The sequence below is a fragment of the Nicotiana tabacum genome, chromosome 5 (genome assembly GCF_000715075.1).
Source record: "Nicotiana tabacum cultivar K326 chromosome 5, ASM71507v2, whole genome shotgun sequence".
Classification (NCBI taxonomy): Eukaryota; Viridiplantae; Streptophyta; class Magnoliopsida; order Solanales; family Solanaceae; genus Nicotiana; species Nicotiana tabacum.
In genome coordinates this window covers 62957651-62972337 of record NC_134084.1, presented here as the reverse complement: position 1 = coordinate 62972337, position 14687 = coordinate 62957651, and the positions used below count along the sequence as shown (strand labels likewise).

The following is a 14687-nucleotide window of genomic DNA, read 5'->3' as shown; positions in this document are numbered from 1 at the left end:
TGTCATGCAAAATACAGATGCAACAGACACTAGCCAAAGTCCATCACTTATTCATAGTGAGACACATATGGTGTGTATGATTTATTTTGAAAAGAAATATGAGGACTCTACTGAGATCCTCGGAGGTCCACGTGCTTCGAAGCTTTCAGCAATATCAGAGGTTGATCTTAAGAACGAGCAGGAAAGGGAACCCAAAAGCAATTTGTTAAGAACAATTTGGTGGAGACTTGTGAAGGTCCCAGTATTGTTGATGCAGAAGTCAGTGGCTAAGATGTTGAGTTTGGTGATTGGAAAGACGTTCCTTTCTTGGTTAGCCAAGGAGGAGTTTTTGGTGGTTTATTTTGTTGTCATTTCTGTTGTCCGGATTATTCAATGGTTGTAACCCGGATATTGTCTTGTGACTCAAACCCTTCTATCCTTTTGTTTTGCCTAGTTCCTTTATTCGTAGCAATTCATTTAGTGTTACCTAGTTTTGTTCCAGGATTGTACCCTATTTTGTTTTACTTGTTTGTTATTCGAACCGTTTCACCGTCTGTCTAATGCAATTTCTTGTCTTTTTTTATTTCCAGTCATTTTCTTTGTTTAGTTCTTTTCTATCCTTTCATTTTGTCTTTTGTCTAATGTTGGTTCTAGTGACATTACATGCATGCAAAATTCTAGGCATGGTCTTAAAAGTCAGTCTAGTCATGAAGCAATGGAACAATTTTGAAGATAATGGGGACATTTGAGGGAAATAACTAAAGGCATTTTGAGATCACTTCAAGCCCGAATTGTGTGAAACTGGGGAAGATAGAACATAAAGAAACCCTATTGAAATGCATCATGCCGCATCGGGTTGAAGCTAAAGGCAAGTTTGCCCGAACTGACAGGGGTCGTTCGTGGTAATGAGAGTGAGGGTGTTGTCCAATGGTGGTTTGTAGTTAACAGATGTAGAAGGCGAACATGTGGATATGGTTATCAAGTTTGGTACAATCAAAAGATGTTATAAATGTTTTCATTGGTTTGTTTAATTGTGTTGTTTGTACTTGGCATGTTTTGGAGATTGGAATGACGAAGGCATTTTGTCCTGCTATCTAAATACTTTATCCTTCGTTACCCCTTAGAGCCTTATTTATTTTCTTTCATAACCCTTTTTCGGAATCAGTAGCAAATATCAGAAATACAAGCGTAAAAGATAAGTAAAAAAAGAAGAAAAAGAGAAGAAAAAGAAAAAGAAAAAAAACAAAACAACAAAACAACAAAAAGAGAAAAAGAAGAAAGAAAAGAAAAGAAGAGAAAGAGGAAGAAAAGGGAAAGAAACTCACAACAACAAAGTAATTCCTATGACATGAACTACGTTCGACCTGATTCCTTTAAAGGATACATAGGCAGTCTCACGGTTCGGTCCCATCAAAATAAAATCCAAAGTCCCCAAGTAAAGAAACTGGGCAGAAGTTGTGGTTGTTCCGAAAGTTATAATCTTGAACCCATTCGAATTGATTTGAGCCTTTTGATACCCTTTATTTATAACCCCATCCAAAAGCCCACACTACGGTCCAGAGAAAGACCTTCCGATCAGTCTTCGAGAGATGCCAAGGTGAGCAAGTGGAGGTGAATCATATCAGGGGCAACACTCCGGTCTAAACAAGAAAAATAAAAATGAGATAGTCTTATTGGTGAAAACCCTTACGAGCACCATAAGACGATGAAAGTTGAGAGAAATAAAAAAATGAGAGAGTCTTATTGGTGAAAACCATCACAGGCACCTTAAGGCGACTGTAAGTTGAGAGAAAGAATAAAATGAGAGAGACTTGATGGTGAAAACCCTTCGGACACTACAAGTCGATTAGGGATTGTGAATCAGATTGGATAATCGGAGAATTGAAGCCCAGTTTCATGGTTTAGGGGTATAACAGGAGTTGAACATCAAGCTTGCTTAACAGAATAGGCCACAGGTGCATGTCATGGTCGTTAGAGTTGGTATCCACATCTGATAGGTTTCTACTTTGTAGCTTTCTTGTTAGGAATCATCCCTTATTTTTGTCATTTACTCTGTTCCTTTTGTCTTGTTTACCTCCTCTTCCCGAGTCTGTTTGGTCATAACAAGTGAGAAATGATTTCAAAATTTGCCACCAGTTTTCCAATTGCACAAAATGGGATCTGGCTAGCACATCATAGTGTCAAAAGTCAGGAAAGAACAACAAGCGCACTGAGCTGGTAACAATCAATATGCTTTGGGACCCTTGTGAAATACAAAGGTTTGGTACATATCAATTCAGGAACAATGCAACAGATGGAGGGTGTTAGGTGAACAAATCAAAGGTATTTTCGGTGAAACACGAAGGTTTGGTACATATCAATTCAGGAACAATGTAACAGATGGAGGGTGTTAGATGAATGGATCAAATGTATTTTTGGTGAAACATGAAGGTCTGGTACATATCAATTCATGAACAATGCAACAAGATGGAGGGTGTTTGGTGAACGAATCAAAAGTATTTTCTGTGGTGAGATTGACAAAAGGTGTTAAATAGTAACAAGCGAGGTCTTCCGAGCAGAAATCAAAGTTATCATCGCAAGTGAAGGAGCAACAGACCTAAAGGCTAGGGCCAGTGGTTTAAGTCAAGAAATAACAACATGTGCGATGAGTGGGTGGCAATTGTCGTGCTTTGAGATTCATGTGAAACACAAGGGTTTGGTAAATGTCGGTTTATGAGCAATGCAACAGATAGAGGGTATTGGGTCTTAACGGAGAAGAGGTATTTTCTGTGATAAGGATGACAGAAAAAGTGGTTAGCCAATAAACAAACAAGTTCTTCGAGTGGAAATCAAAGTGATCATGGGAAGTGAAGGAGATTCTCCCTCAAAGTCAAGGCCACAAACCAACCACTACATTTTTAAACTGACAAGATTTTTCTTTGATTTGAAACAGGGGCAGAAAATTTCATTTGTCTCGGAGAAACCCTCCGTAAAGAAAAGCAAGCACCAAACAGGTTTGACCGTAAATTTTTAGGACCCTCCTAGAAAATAGGACCTAGTTTAAAATTCAAAACAATTATGAGTAGCAAGATCTAGCATAAGTGCGCCCCAAAGGAACATAAGTAGGCTTCAAAGTTTGCATGTTTGAGATAGGATTCAATTAGGAGTTTTCAGGACCCTCCTGAATAACGGGACCTAGCTTTAGGATTTCTATTGGATAACAAGGTTTAGAGTAAGTTCTGTTGTAGGGTAATATAATTTAGCCGTAAAATTGTCACTTTTAAGATAATACTTGATTTTTGTTTTTCAGGTCCCTTTTGGATAATGGGACTTGGCTTTAAGACTTCCATTAGATAACAAGATTTGGCGTAAGCTCTGTTGTAGGGTAGTGTAATTCAGCCGTAAAAATTGTCACTTTTAAAATAATACTTGATTTTTGATTTTAAGGACCCTCCTAGATAATGGGGTGTAGTTTAAGACCCTCTTAGATAACAAGATTTACCGGAAGTTACACCTTTAAAAGATATAACTTTGATTTAAAATTGTCGTTTAGTTAAGAATTTTCAGGACCCTCCGGAATAATGGGACCTAGATTTAAGATTTCCATTAGATAACAAGATTTAGCGGAAGTAATACCTTTAGAAGATATAATTTATATTTAAAAACTGTCATTTAACTAGGAGTTGTCAGGACCTTCCTGGATAATGGAATCTAGCTTTCAAATTCTTAGTAATATTTGGTAACATGATTCAGTTTAACACCCAAAGATGTGCCCAGCTACCAAACTGGGGCAGAAAATTTTCTTTGTTTTGTCTATTTTGTTGAAATCAGGCGCACACCTGGAGAGCACGGGAATACATTCAAGTTTTGGCAATCAGGCGCCCACCTGGAGAGCACAGGAATACAGTTCAAGTTTGGTAATCAGGCGTCCACCTGGACAGAACGGGAATACAATTAAAGTTCTGGCAATCAGGCGCCCACCTGGAGAGCATGGGAATACAGTTCAAGTTTTGGCAATCAGGCGCCCACCTGGAGAGCACGGGAATATAGTTCAAGTTTTGGTAGTCAGGCGCCCACCTGGAGAGAACGGGAATACAATTATGGTTTTGGCAATCAGGCACCCTCCTGGAAAGCACGGGAATACAAGTCAAGTATGGCAATCAGGCGCCCACCTGGAGAGCACGGGAATACAGTTCAAGTTCGACAATCAGGCACCCACTTGGAGAGCACGGGAATATAGTTAATGTTTTGGCAATCAGGCACCCACCTGGAGAGGACGGGAATACAATTCAAGTTTGGTAATCAAGCGCCCACCTGGAGAGCACGGGAATACAGTTAAAGTTTTGGCAATCAGGCACTCACCTGGAGAGCACGGGAATATAGTTCCAGTTTTGGGTAACCGGCGACCACTTGGAAAACAAGGGAGAGCAACACCAGTTTTAAGGAAGGGAAATAGTTTAAGTGTTGGTAATCAGGCGTCCACCTAGAGAAAAGGAAAGCATCTCAGATTATAATTCGAGTTCAGCAATCAGGCGTCCAGCTAAAGAAAAGGGAAAGTGTCCCAGATCACAACTTAAGTTGGCAACAAAGGGATTTCACCAGGAGAATACAAGTCAACAAGGCAACAAGAATCACAAGATCAAGTTTGAAGATACAGATAGGATTTTTGTAATGCATAGATCATAGTTTAGTCTAGCTTCTTTTTCTTTTGTCATGGTGTAATAAGGAGTTCAGTAAGCAGTAGCAGCAACAACAGCAGCGGTGAAATCACAGCTTCATGGTAGTTCCAGCTACCAAAACTTCCCGAACTACACTAACTTGATTCCTTTATAGCCAAGGATATGTAGGCAACCTCGGAAGCACGGTGTGCTCAAATCTTTCAAAAATGCTTCCCACGGAGTATTCAAATGGGCAAAAATCGCTCGTATCTGCTCACTTTTTCTTTGCACGAAAACTCTTCGTCTTTTCGAGCAAGGAGGGCAGCTGTGAGCATGTGATTTTTGCCCAACATGAAATACTCCTATAAAATCAAAGAAAATAAAGTTTTTCTTAATTATTCGCCATTTTTAGGAATTTTTGCAGATTTTTATTAATTGTTTGCATTTTTCCTGCACGTTTAATTTTTATTTTTATCATGAGAAAATACCAAAATATCATGCATTGCATTTAGGATTTGTTTTTATGTTTTTATAATTAACCAATAATATTGTTTTATAAAAATTAAAAATCACAAAAATTGCTTCATTTTTACACTTTTTACTTTTATTGATTTTTTCTCTTTTAATTTAGGATTAAGTAGCTTTTATAATTTTTATAATTAGCTAATTAGTTTAATTTCACACTTTTAAATAATTTAAGATTTTTAATTTTTAGGATTTTAATTAAAAGAAAAGGGAAAAATTAGAAAATAAAAGAAAGGAAATTGGAAAAAGAGTTTAATTTGAATTTGGGCCAAATCCTATACCCAAATCTGCCCAATACCAGCCCATTTCACTACCTGGCCCAATTGTAGTTTTTCTTTCCCTTTTATTTAAATACCTAAGACCTAATAACCTAGAGAGAGGGAATAAGATCAGAAGACCTCACCTCTCATATATAAGAAGAGCACAACTTTCCTTTTTTCCCCTTCTTCTGACTCCTTCTTCATCTCCGGCGCACCTGCTTCTCCAATCCATCTTCTCTTCACGCTTCCTCAATCTCTGATAACCCACACCTTCTGAAATTAATCAAAAAGAAAGGAAAAGTTCTAAATCAAAATTTTGGGTCTACGATACTAAGAATGTAACAAAAGAGAGGATAAAAGGGGTTTCATCTCTGCTTGAAGTTTGCTATCTTCTTCTTTCATATTTCTGGGTTTCAATAATGTTTGCTTGAAGTTTTGCTGTTGTTCGCTGCTGAGACTGCTAACCTCCGCTTCTCTGGCCCTTTATTTGGTTTTCTTTTAGCTGTTTTCCGCAACCAGTTATTGAATCATGAATTCAAGTCTCCGATTTGTCAAATTTTGGGTTCTGTTAGTTTGTAAATAAGCGTGATTTATTATTTTAACGTCTGTTTGAATTGCTCCATGACTTTGTTTGCTTAGCTTGAATACGTGTTTGTTGCTGCGATCATATTTAGTAGATTTTGTCCCTATAATGATGAATTGAATACGTGTTTAGCCTACAATACAACAAATGTTTAGTGATTTGATTTTCTATTATTAGTAGTGCAGATATTAAAATTTAAATTAGATATTGCTTACTGCTAAATCTGCTCATTCTTCCTAGTTATAAAATAACTCGTCATTCAATTCGTTTTTTTCTGAAGCATTTGATCAATTTTTAAAATTAGTATTTCCTCACCAACTATTTCTCATATCCAATTGGATTACTAACTAACCTATGAGTTATTAGAAACCAATTTTTAATTTCACCAAAAAGAATGGTTAAAGTGCTCACTAATGAAGTGGAAAGGATATGGTAGGCAAAAATGATAAAGATATCACTGTTTATGGAGTGTGTCAAATTTAAGAAATAGGATCTTACTTCATTTCAGATTGGTTTGATCACATATTGATGTTTCGAGTGATATGTTGGTGTAAAGACATTTTGAAATCATGTTGAGGCCTTACATTAGGCTCATGGACGCTTTGCACCAGACTTATGTTTTAGTATTTGATTGATTTTTCTTAAGGCATTAACAAGCATTTCATTTTCCATTAATTTATGGGCTACTAATCTAGGATGTAAAGTATCTGGCTAAGACACAGATTAGTTTGTAGTCCGGAATGGTAATTGAATTTTTTTTTTCATACTCAATTCTGCTTGACCTTCCTGTTGACCTCAGAAAATAATTCAAGAATATCGCAGTCTGCTTTGGTCAAGTTATAAATCCTTAGGAATAATTTGAGGCATGCCATTCCAAATAAAATTTCAAAATGCATGGCCCTCGCTTAATTACTATTTTAATCCTTAGAACTCGAGGCGTGCCATTTAGTTGAACTTCCATGGCCCTCGCAAACTTGAAAGTGCGTAGTTGTTTTAGGCACGCTATCTTAAAATTACCTTCCTAAATTCGGGTGCGCATTTATGTGACCCAAATCAAAATCTCAACAATGTTAGATAAAATATGTCGAGGACCCAAATCAAGACGTGTTCTAGATGATGTTGAATCTTTTCTAAAAATAATAAATAAAAGCGGTTTTAAAGTTAAAATTACAAATTGGCTAAAACATGTCTAAAATCAGATAATAGGCCAATAATAACAGTTGAGCGACCGTGCTAGAACCACGGAACTTGGGAATGCCTAACACCTTCTCCCGGTTTAACAGAATTCCTTACCCGAATTTCTATGTTTGCAGACTATAATACAGAGTCAATCTTTCCTCGATTTGAGATTTAAACCGGTGACTTGGGACACCATAAATATCCCAAGTGGCGACTCTGAATTAATAAATAAATAATCCCATTTTGATTGTCACTTTAAATTGGAAAAAAACTCCCGTTTATGCCCCTTTCGCATGGTGTAGTAAAAAGGGAGGTGTGATACCACCTCGGGGCTGGAGATGACGTTGTTGATCTTTTGAAGCCCAACTTCCTATTTATGGAGGTCCTCAAGGTCGGGTACCACCTCGGGACCGAAGACGATGTTGTTGGCCTTTTAAGGCCTAACTTCCTTTTGATGGAGGCCCTCGAGGTCGGGTACCACCTCGGGACTCGTATGGAAGTTATCGGCCTCTTGGGGCATGTCTTCGTCACGCGGTCTGTTTTTGGATCCCCATATATATATGGGGTCGCTTCAGGGTCTTAACTGCTACTTCAGGGTCTGCCCGGTTGAGAGCGGAGAGTTCCAGTCTCAGCGCTAAGGATCCACGAGATTTTAACTTGAAGACTATGTCTTTGATAAGAAAGGAGCACCTTGAGTTGGTGAGGAGAGACTACGGATGGGGCGAGGGGTAGTGTTACAGGTGTTTCCCCCGGATGAGGGTATCACAGACCTCGCCGATGGATTCCTGAATGGGTACTTGTACCCTTTCGCACTGGGCCCCTTGACAGGGTCGTGCTCGATTTCTGTTTAATGTATCGGATTACTTTGGCATAGATACATCCGTCATTTTGGAAAATAGTGTTGATGATGAGGTTCTTTGTGGAGAAGGAAGGGCTTGTGAATTTACGCTCAGTCATCTTGTCAGGTTGTACCTGCCCTTTTATCTTCGTGGTTTTCTAACCTTGCGGTGCCATTTGTCCATGCTATTTGTTGTTGACGATGAGGAAGATGGAGATCAAGAGTGGATTAGTCGGTTCGTACGGGTCCGGACGGCTGACGTTATTCCTGTGGAACTTATGCCATTCCCCGAGGAATGGAATTATATGCGTGAGTGGAGCGCCTCATGCTTTCCCAGATTTGCTCATGGTGGAAGCTAGTTTAGTAATCGTGTTTCCTTCTTTTCAGCAGCAATTTCATGGGCGCCAGGCGAAGTCCCTGATCTGCCTGGTTAGGTCCAAAAGCTGGCAACCCATTCGACTTGTGACAAGCGTAGATGGCTAGCTGTGTCCCGGGGCAGATGGGAAGCAAAATATCATGGTAAGTGTGTATACTGCTTTTTCCTTGTCCCTCATACATTTTGGAAGAAAATTTTTCCCTTTTCATGTATTAATCTTACCGTTGTAGGTATCGAAAAGTCTCTAAGGGCGATGTTGTGCTGCTTCGGAGAGGGGGAGGGGTTGAAACTTCCGAGCTAAAGAACGACAATAATGAACGGGATAGGCACTTGCAGTGCAATGGCGATCACAGCAGGGCAAAACGGGCCGAGTCTTTGAGAAGAAAACATCGTTCGAGCCTGCTGCACCCGAAGTTTCTGGTTCTGGAGAGGTGGTTTCTCCAAGCTATTATTCTTCGACAGGGGTGGATTCTTCTAGGGCCGAGGGGACTAGATTAATAGAGGTATGATCAGCCTTCGAGGAAGTCCGCGGACTTCACTTTGTGGTGAGCTTTGGCACAGGCCTTCCGAATCTCGCGTCTTCCCTTTCTTACCGAGTTTTCCTTTTGCAGGCCTTTGACAAGCTTAGGTCTGAGCTGATCCGTCATGGGGCTAGGCTCCAGAAAGCTCTAGATGAGGGTAGGTCCCTTGAGCTCCGTTGCAAGGAGAAGGAAGTTGAGTTGGCACACTGGCAGTATGAGGCATACCGGAGCTCGAATTACAAGAGCTATTTGATGGAGAAGGTAACTTCCCGTTTCGGGAGAGTATGCATTTTGTTTTTTAACTTGTCAGGTTAACATTTCGCCTATCCCAAATGCAGAAAAAGATGGAGGCCCTGGAACGCCTTAGCATGAAGCCGACTGAATTAGGAATGACTGTGGCGAGCTAAAAGCTCGGGCGCAGGCTCAAGCTTTGGAGGAGAAAGGTACCTTGGCTAAAGTTCCTTCCTTCGAGGTCCAACTCTGCTTAGCTCGTGATAACGCTTCAGTTCAAGCAGATATGATCACGAATCTGGAGTCCAAACTTTCGATGGTCAGGGCTGAGATCGTTAATGCTCGGACCGAACCATCACTGAGTCAAACTAAGGCTGATCAAGAGATGGGGATTTATTTGAAGGATGCTACCGATGCCCAAGCCGACTTGAAGAGGTTCCTCTATCATGAAGAGAGGATCAAAGAATATGCTCGTTGTAGATCCCGAAGAAGGGTTCTCGAGGATATTGGTTCTAGGGGTTTTGTTCTCCTAGAAGAGTTGGCGCAAGCGAGGGCGGACGAGCATGGTGCTCGGTCTCTCATGTCCAATGCCGAGAAGAGTGAAAATGAGGCTGATAAGTCATACCCCTCAAGGGCAGGGTGTAGACTTTGCCATTTTGTATGCGATATCTCTAGAACGTGTTTGTAGATGGAGAATGGACTTTTTCACGTATGTAAAAAAAAAAAACTTGTGGCTTTATCTCTTTTGTAACCCTTTCTGTTTCGCTTCTGACTAGGTAGACTAGTTTCGGAGTTGGTGAGAATCCTTAGATTCGTGATTTGGCCTGGGGCTTATTAGGCAAGCCTGAGGGCTCTTACGCTCTCGGTCGATGCGACCTTTCGTGTAAGCTGGCGTTAGAGCTCTTATGCTTTTGCTCAACTGTTTTGGGTTTAGTCTCCGAGTCGGGCTTCGACTCGAGCTCATTTGACCCTCAAGCTTTTGTGTTTGCATGGGCGGGCGACAATGGATCTTATGCTTTACCCTTGGGCATTTGTATTTTAACTATTTTGGATACAGTCTCCGAGTCGGGTTTTGACTCGAGCACAATTGACCCTCAAGTTCTGTATTTGCGCGGGCCGGCGACAATGGCTCTTACGCCTTGGGTCGAACCGACCTTTTATATGTACGACCCTAAGGCTCATTAAGCTGGGGACAATGGATCTTACGCTTTGCCCTTAGGCATGTATAGTTAACTATTTTGGGTCCAATCTCCGAATCGGGTTACGACTCGAGCTCATTGCGACCCTCAAGCTTTCAAATTTTAAGTTGGCGATAGTGGCTCTTACGCTTCTGGTCGATGTGACCGTTCAGTGTGTGTGGCCCTGAGGCTCATTAGGCTGGAGACAATGGCTCTTACGTTTTTCCCTTAGGCATATGTAGGCTTTGCTTTCCTCTCGTTAAGGACTTTTGAAATCATTTTGCCTAACCCATCATCGGTTCGGAAAGAACCCCAATTTCAAGTCATTTGCGGTGATGTTCGAGCACCTCGAAAGGTGTGGCTCATAGGCGGAGTAGCTCGAAGCTTTGTGATTTGGAGCTGATATGGTCAAAAATCTTTTTCATGTCGAGGGTAGCTTGTTTGACCAATTCTTTTCGAAGTAGATTCGAAGTAATGGCCTATGATTTTGTAGCGAGGGTCGGGCATTCCCGAGTTGCATTAATTTGGTTGGTACAGCCATATGACCGTAGTCATTTGTGTTTAGCCGGAGACCATTTTTGATCCCGAGTGTAGTAGTTTAGGCGTCTATATCGAGGGTATGCCTTTTCGGGAGTCATACAAATGCGATATATAGCCTAAACTTAGGGATTGTGTTTATGCCTATAGTAAGGTCTTACAAAATTTTCATGCCTTTTAAGGTCTTACAGTTTTGTTGATACTTGGTACAAGTATGATTTATGTCTTGCTTGAGGCCTTACAGTTTTCGTTGATACTTGGTACAAGTATGATTCATGCCTTGCTTGAGCTCTTACAGTTTTCGTTGTTGCCTTGTGTAGGCCTTACAAGACCGAGGCTGCTCGCTCGGGTTTTTACGGTCTCAGGTTTTTTAATGAATGGCGATTGCTGACAGTCTCCGAGTCTTCGATTTTTTTTAGGCTCGGTAGCCATTACTCATAAGCTCGGAATTGCCTCGTTAAGGGCTTATGATTTTGGAGATTCCGACCCTGAGTTCATGACACCAGTCTCTGAGTGTTCGGGATGTTTTTCTTTCCTGGAGATGTTTCATAATTTTTGTGCTGCTTCATTGAGGGCCTATGAGTTTGTGGTTCTGACCCTGAGGTCATGCGGGTACCGAGTTGATGACGCCAGTCTCCGAGTATTTCGGGGCATTTTTCTTTCCTGGAGATGTTTCGTGATTTTTGTGCTACCTCGTTGAGGCCCTATGAGTTAGCGGTTCCGACCGTGAGGCCATGCGGGTACCAAGTTGATGACGCTAGTCTCCGAGTATTTTGGGGCATCCTCGGTGGAGGGATCTTTGCTGTGACAATGCTGAGTTTCCTTTGGAGTACGAGATTCTTTGGCAAAAGATATTCTTTGATTGTTTGGCACAAGTACGTGTCATTTTGCTGCCGTGGGTCTGGCTTATACGGATACGGTTCATTTGACCGTTTGGCCCGGTACATCATTTCCTACTAGAGCCTTGCTCGGTGAAACCCTCTTCGAGATAAAAACTCGGTCGAAGGAAAAGAGTGCAACGGATGCTTTAAAATCTTAAGGTTTTCGAGCTGGGTTAGCGTTCAGACCTCTTTGATCGGGCGCCTGCGTAATGGTTAGTCTGAAATACAAAATGAAAAGGGAGATGTTCGTACCTTAATGTGAGATGCGCCAGCGAAGTTTTGAGGATCGATATGGTCCAATCACTTAATATGACGACGTGGTACGGTCCTTTATTTCATTTAATCGGGCTTGATCGAGGGTGTGGCTCGATTACCCTTTAGCTCTTTTGCGGGCGGAGGTACGAGCTGATAAATACGGATTATGGTTCATTTTACACTCCTTCTTACATGAGTTTTGATTAAAAAGGTGTACAAAATAGTCCCAAAGGCTTACATGTTGTACTTGTTTGCAGGGTTTGGTCAAAAAGGTGAACATTAGTCAAAACCAGCTCAAAAAGGAGTGAAACATGCACAAGTGCCAAGAAAAAGTCTAGGCACAGTGCAACAGGTCCACTGTGGCCACATTCCATTTGGTGTGGTCCGCAGTGAGGAGATTCAGAGACTGCATAATTTGGAAACTCAAGCATTGCGGCCGCAAAACATTTTATGCGGACCACAATGGACTCACCACGGCTGCACTAGATATTGTGCGGTCCGCAATGATGGAGTTCAGAGAGTTGGAGTTTGGAGATTTATTTCCAATGCGGTCCGCGGTCCTCTTTGTGTGGACCGTAGAAGAAGCCACTACGGCCACGCTGTATTTTATGCGGCCCGCGGTGGCCAAGTTCAAAGAGCAAAGTTTAAAGCCAAAAGCCTCACCGCGGCCGCACTCGATTTTTTGCGGACTGCACTACCCCCGCAGGGGTATTTTTGTCCAGAAAATTCGGCCTAGTTTAAATAGTTTCTTTTCCCATTTTTAGGTCATCAGTTGTAATCTGACTTTGAGCTGGGCTTGTGAACAATAGTTCTTAACCATTTTGAGTAATTTTAGAGTAGTTTTATCATTGAATCTTCAAGTATTAGCTTATAATTAAATATTATGGGTTTTACTTCATTTATTTCTTTGTTTTCTTATATTATCATTAGTAGCTAGACCCATTAGCTAGGGTTGTGGCTCAACCCTAGTGTGGGTATTTGATGGGTCTTGAGTTTTAGGGCTTGAATGTCTATGGGTGTTTGATATTTGGACTAATTTGTGTTTTCCATGTTAAATTAGTGGTTGCAAAAACTAATTTGTGACTTTTTGACTTGGACTCTTCTTGAGAAAGAGAGATTGAGTCTAGGAAAATTAGTCCAATAAGGAATTGGGGCATATTCAAGAGATTGATAGCCTCAATTAAAGGGTTAAACCTAGAGATAGTAATACCTGACTTGAACCTCAATTGCTTGCACAAATTATCATACCCAATTGGTCTTGAGAAAGTCAATTAGTGAAAAATCACTCAAACTACTAAGAGGTATAGAGTGAGAAGTTTTGTGCATTGGTTATATCATAATCCCCAACATGACAACCTAGACTTAGACTTGAGAACCTGTCAACTATCCACCTAGGAGAAAGTCACTTCCCTAGTGCCTCCTTAACTATTTAGACAACCTTTCAAGTATCTTACTCTTAGCTTAATTTAGCATCTTATTAGTATAATATTAGAAGTAATCAAAAGACTAATGATGTTTGGAAGAGATACTAAGAGCAATTATGCATCTTTTGTTTATTCCCACTTCTAGCTCCCTGTGGAAATCGATCCCGATCATTTCGGGTAAAAGCTGTTTTGACCACTCTCGCTACTTTTTAGTGGTGTAGGGTTGGCACTGATCACGAGCGTCGATGCCACATCGTGCACCGCGAACATTTCCCTTTCTGCATGTTGTTCCCCGTAGACAGTTTTAATTCCATCCTTTGTTAGCAATTTCATCAGTTGGTGAAGAGTGGACGGTACCGCTCTCATATAGTGTATCACGGCCGTCCAAGTAAGGCATTATACCTCATGTCTCCTTTGATGACATGGAATTTGGCGTTTTAGGTCGTATTTGCCCCGGTGACCAGGAGGATGATTTCTCCTTTCGTTGTTTCATTTGCCATGTTGAATCCGTTGAGGGCTCGAGTGGCAAGCACGATTTGGTTGAGCTGAGCTGCTCTATCACCCTCGACCTAATAATGTTGGCCGAGCTACCTGGATCTACGAGTACACGTTTTATTTGAAAAGCATTTACAAGGAAATAGATTACCAGTGCGTCATTGTAAGGTTGAGACAAGGTCTCAGTGTCCTCTTCACTGAATGTGAGAGCGTCCTCAAGAATATATCCCCGAGTCTGCTTTTCTCTAGTGATGGATATTTTTGTCCTTCTCATTATGGGTTCTTGTAGGGCATCGACGCCTCACATGATCATGTGGATGATATGGTATGGCTCGTTTTCCTCGTTCTTCTTGGTCGCCTCTCTTTTCTAGAACTAATTTTTGGCTCGATCGCTAAGGAATTCCCGGAGATGCCCTTTGTTAAGTAGTCGGGCTACCTCTTCTCCGAGTTGCTGGCAATCCTCGGTCCTGTGGCCATGTGTATTGTGAAACTCGCACAGTAAGTTGTGATTCCTTTGTGAGGGATCCGATTGTATAGGACTGGGTCACTTGGCATCTCTGATTTTACTGATGGCGAACATGATGTCTGATACATCTATGTTGAAGTTGTATTCTGACAAGTTAGGTGAACCCATTGGCCCTGCATTCCTATCTAATCTAGCTATGTTGATGAGTCCTCAAGGATCCTGTCCTCGATCTATTCTCTGATCGTTGCAAGGTAGGTTGCGCCTCAGGGCGTTCCTCCTATCTTCGATGTACGGCTGATATCTTTCTTTGTTTGGTTTTGGT

General features: G+C 41.2%; 1 long non-coding RNA gene across 1 annotated transcript; it reads left to right on the top strand.

Annotated features, from left to right (window-relative positions):
• Positions 1 to 5518: 5518 nt before the first annotated feature.
• Positions 5519 to 9865, top strand: LOC142181158 (uncharacterized). The gene is made up of 5 exons (XR_012709551.1): positions 5519 to 8310; positions 8392 to 8520; positions 8608 to 8880; positions 8989 to 9159; positions 9237 to 9865. It is a non-coding gene; the product is annotated as an uncharacterized LOC142181158 (long non-coding RNA).
• Positions 9866 to 14687: the final 4822 nt, after the last annotated feature.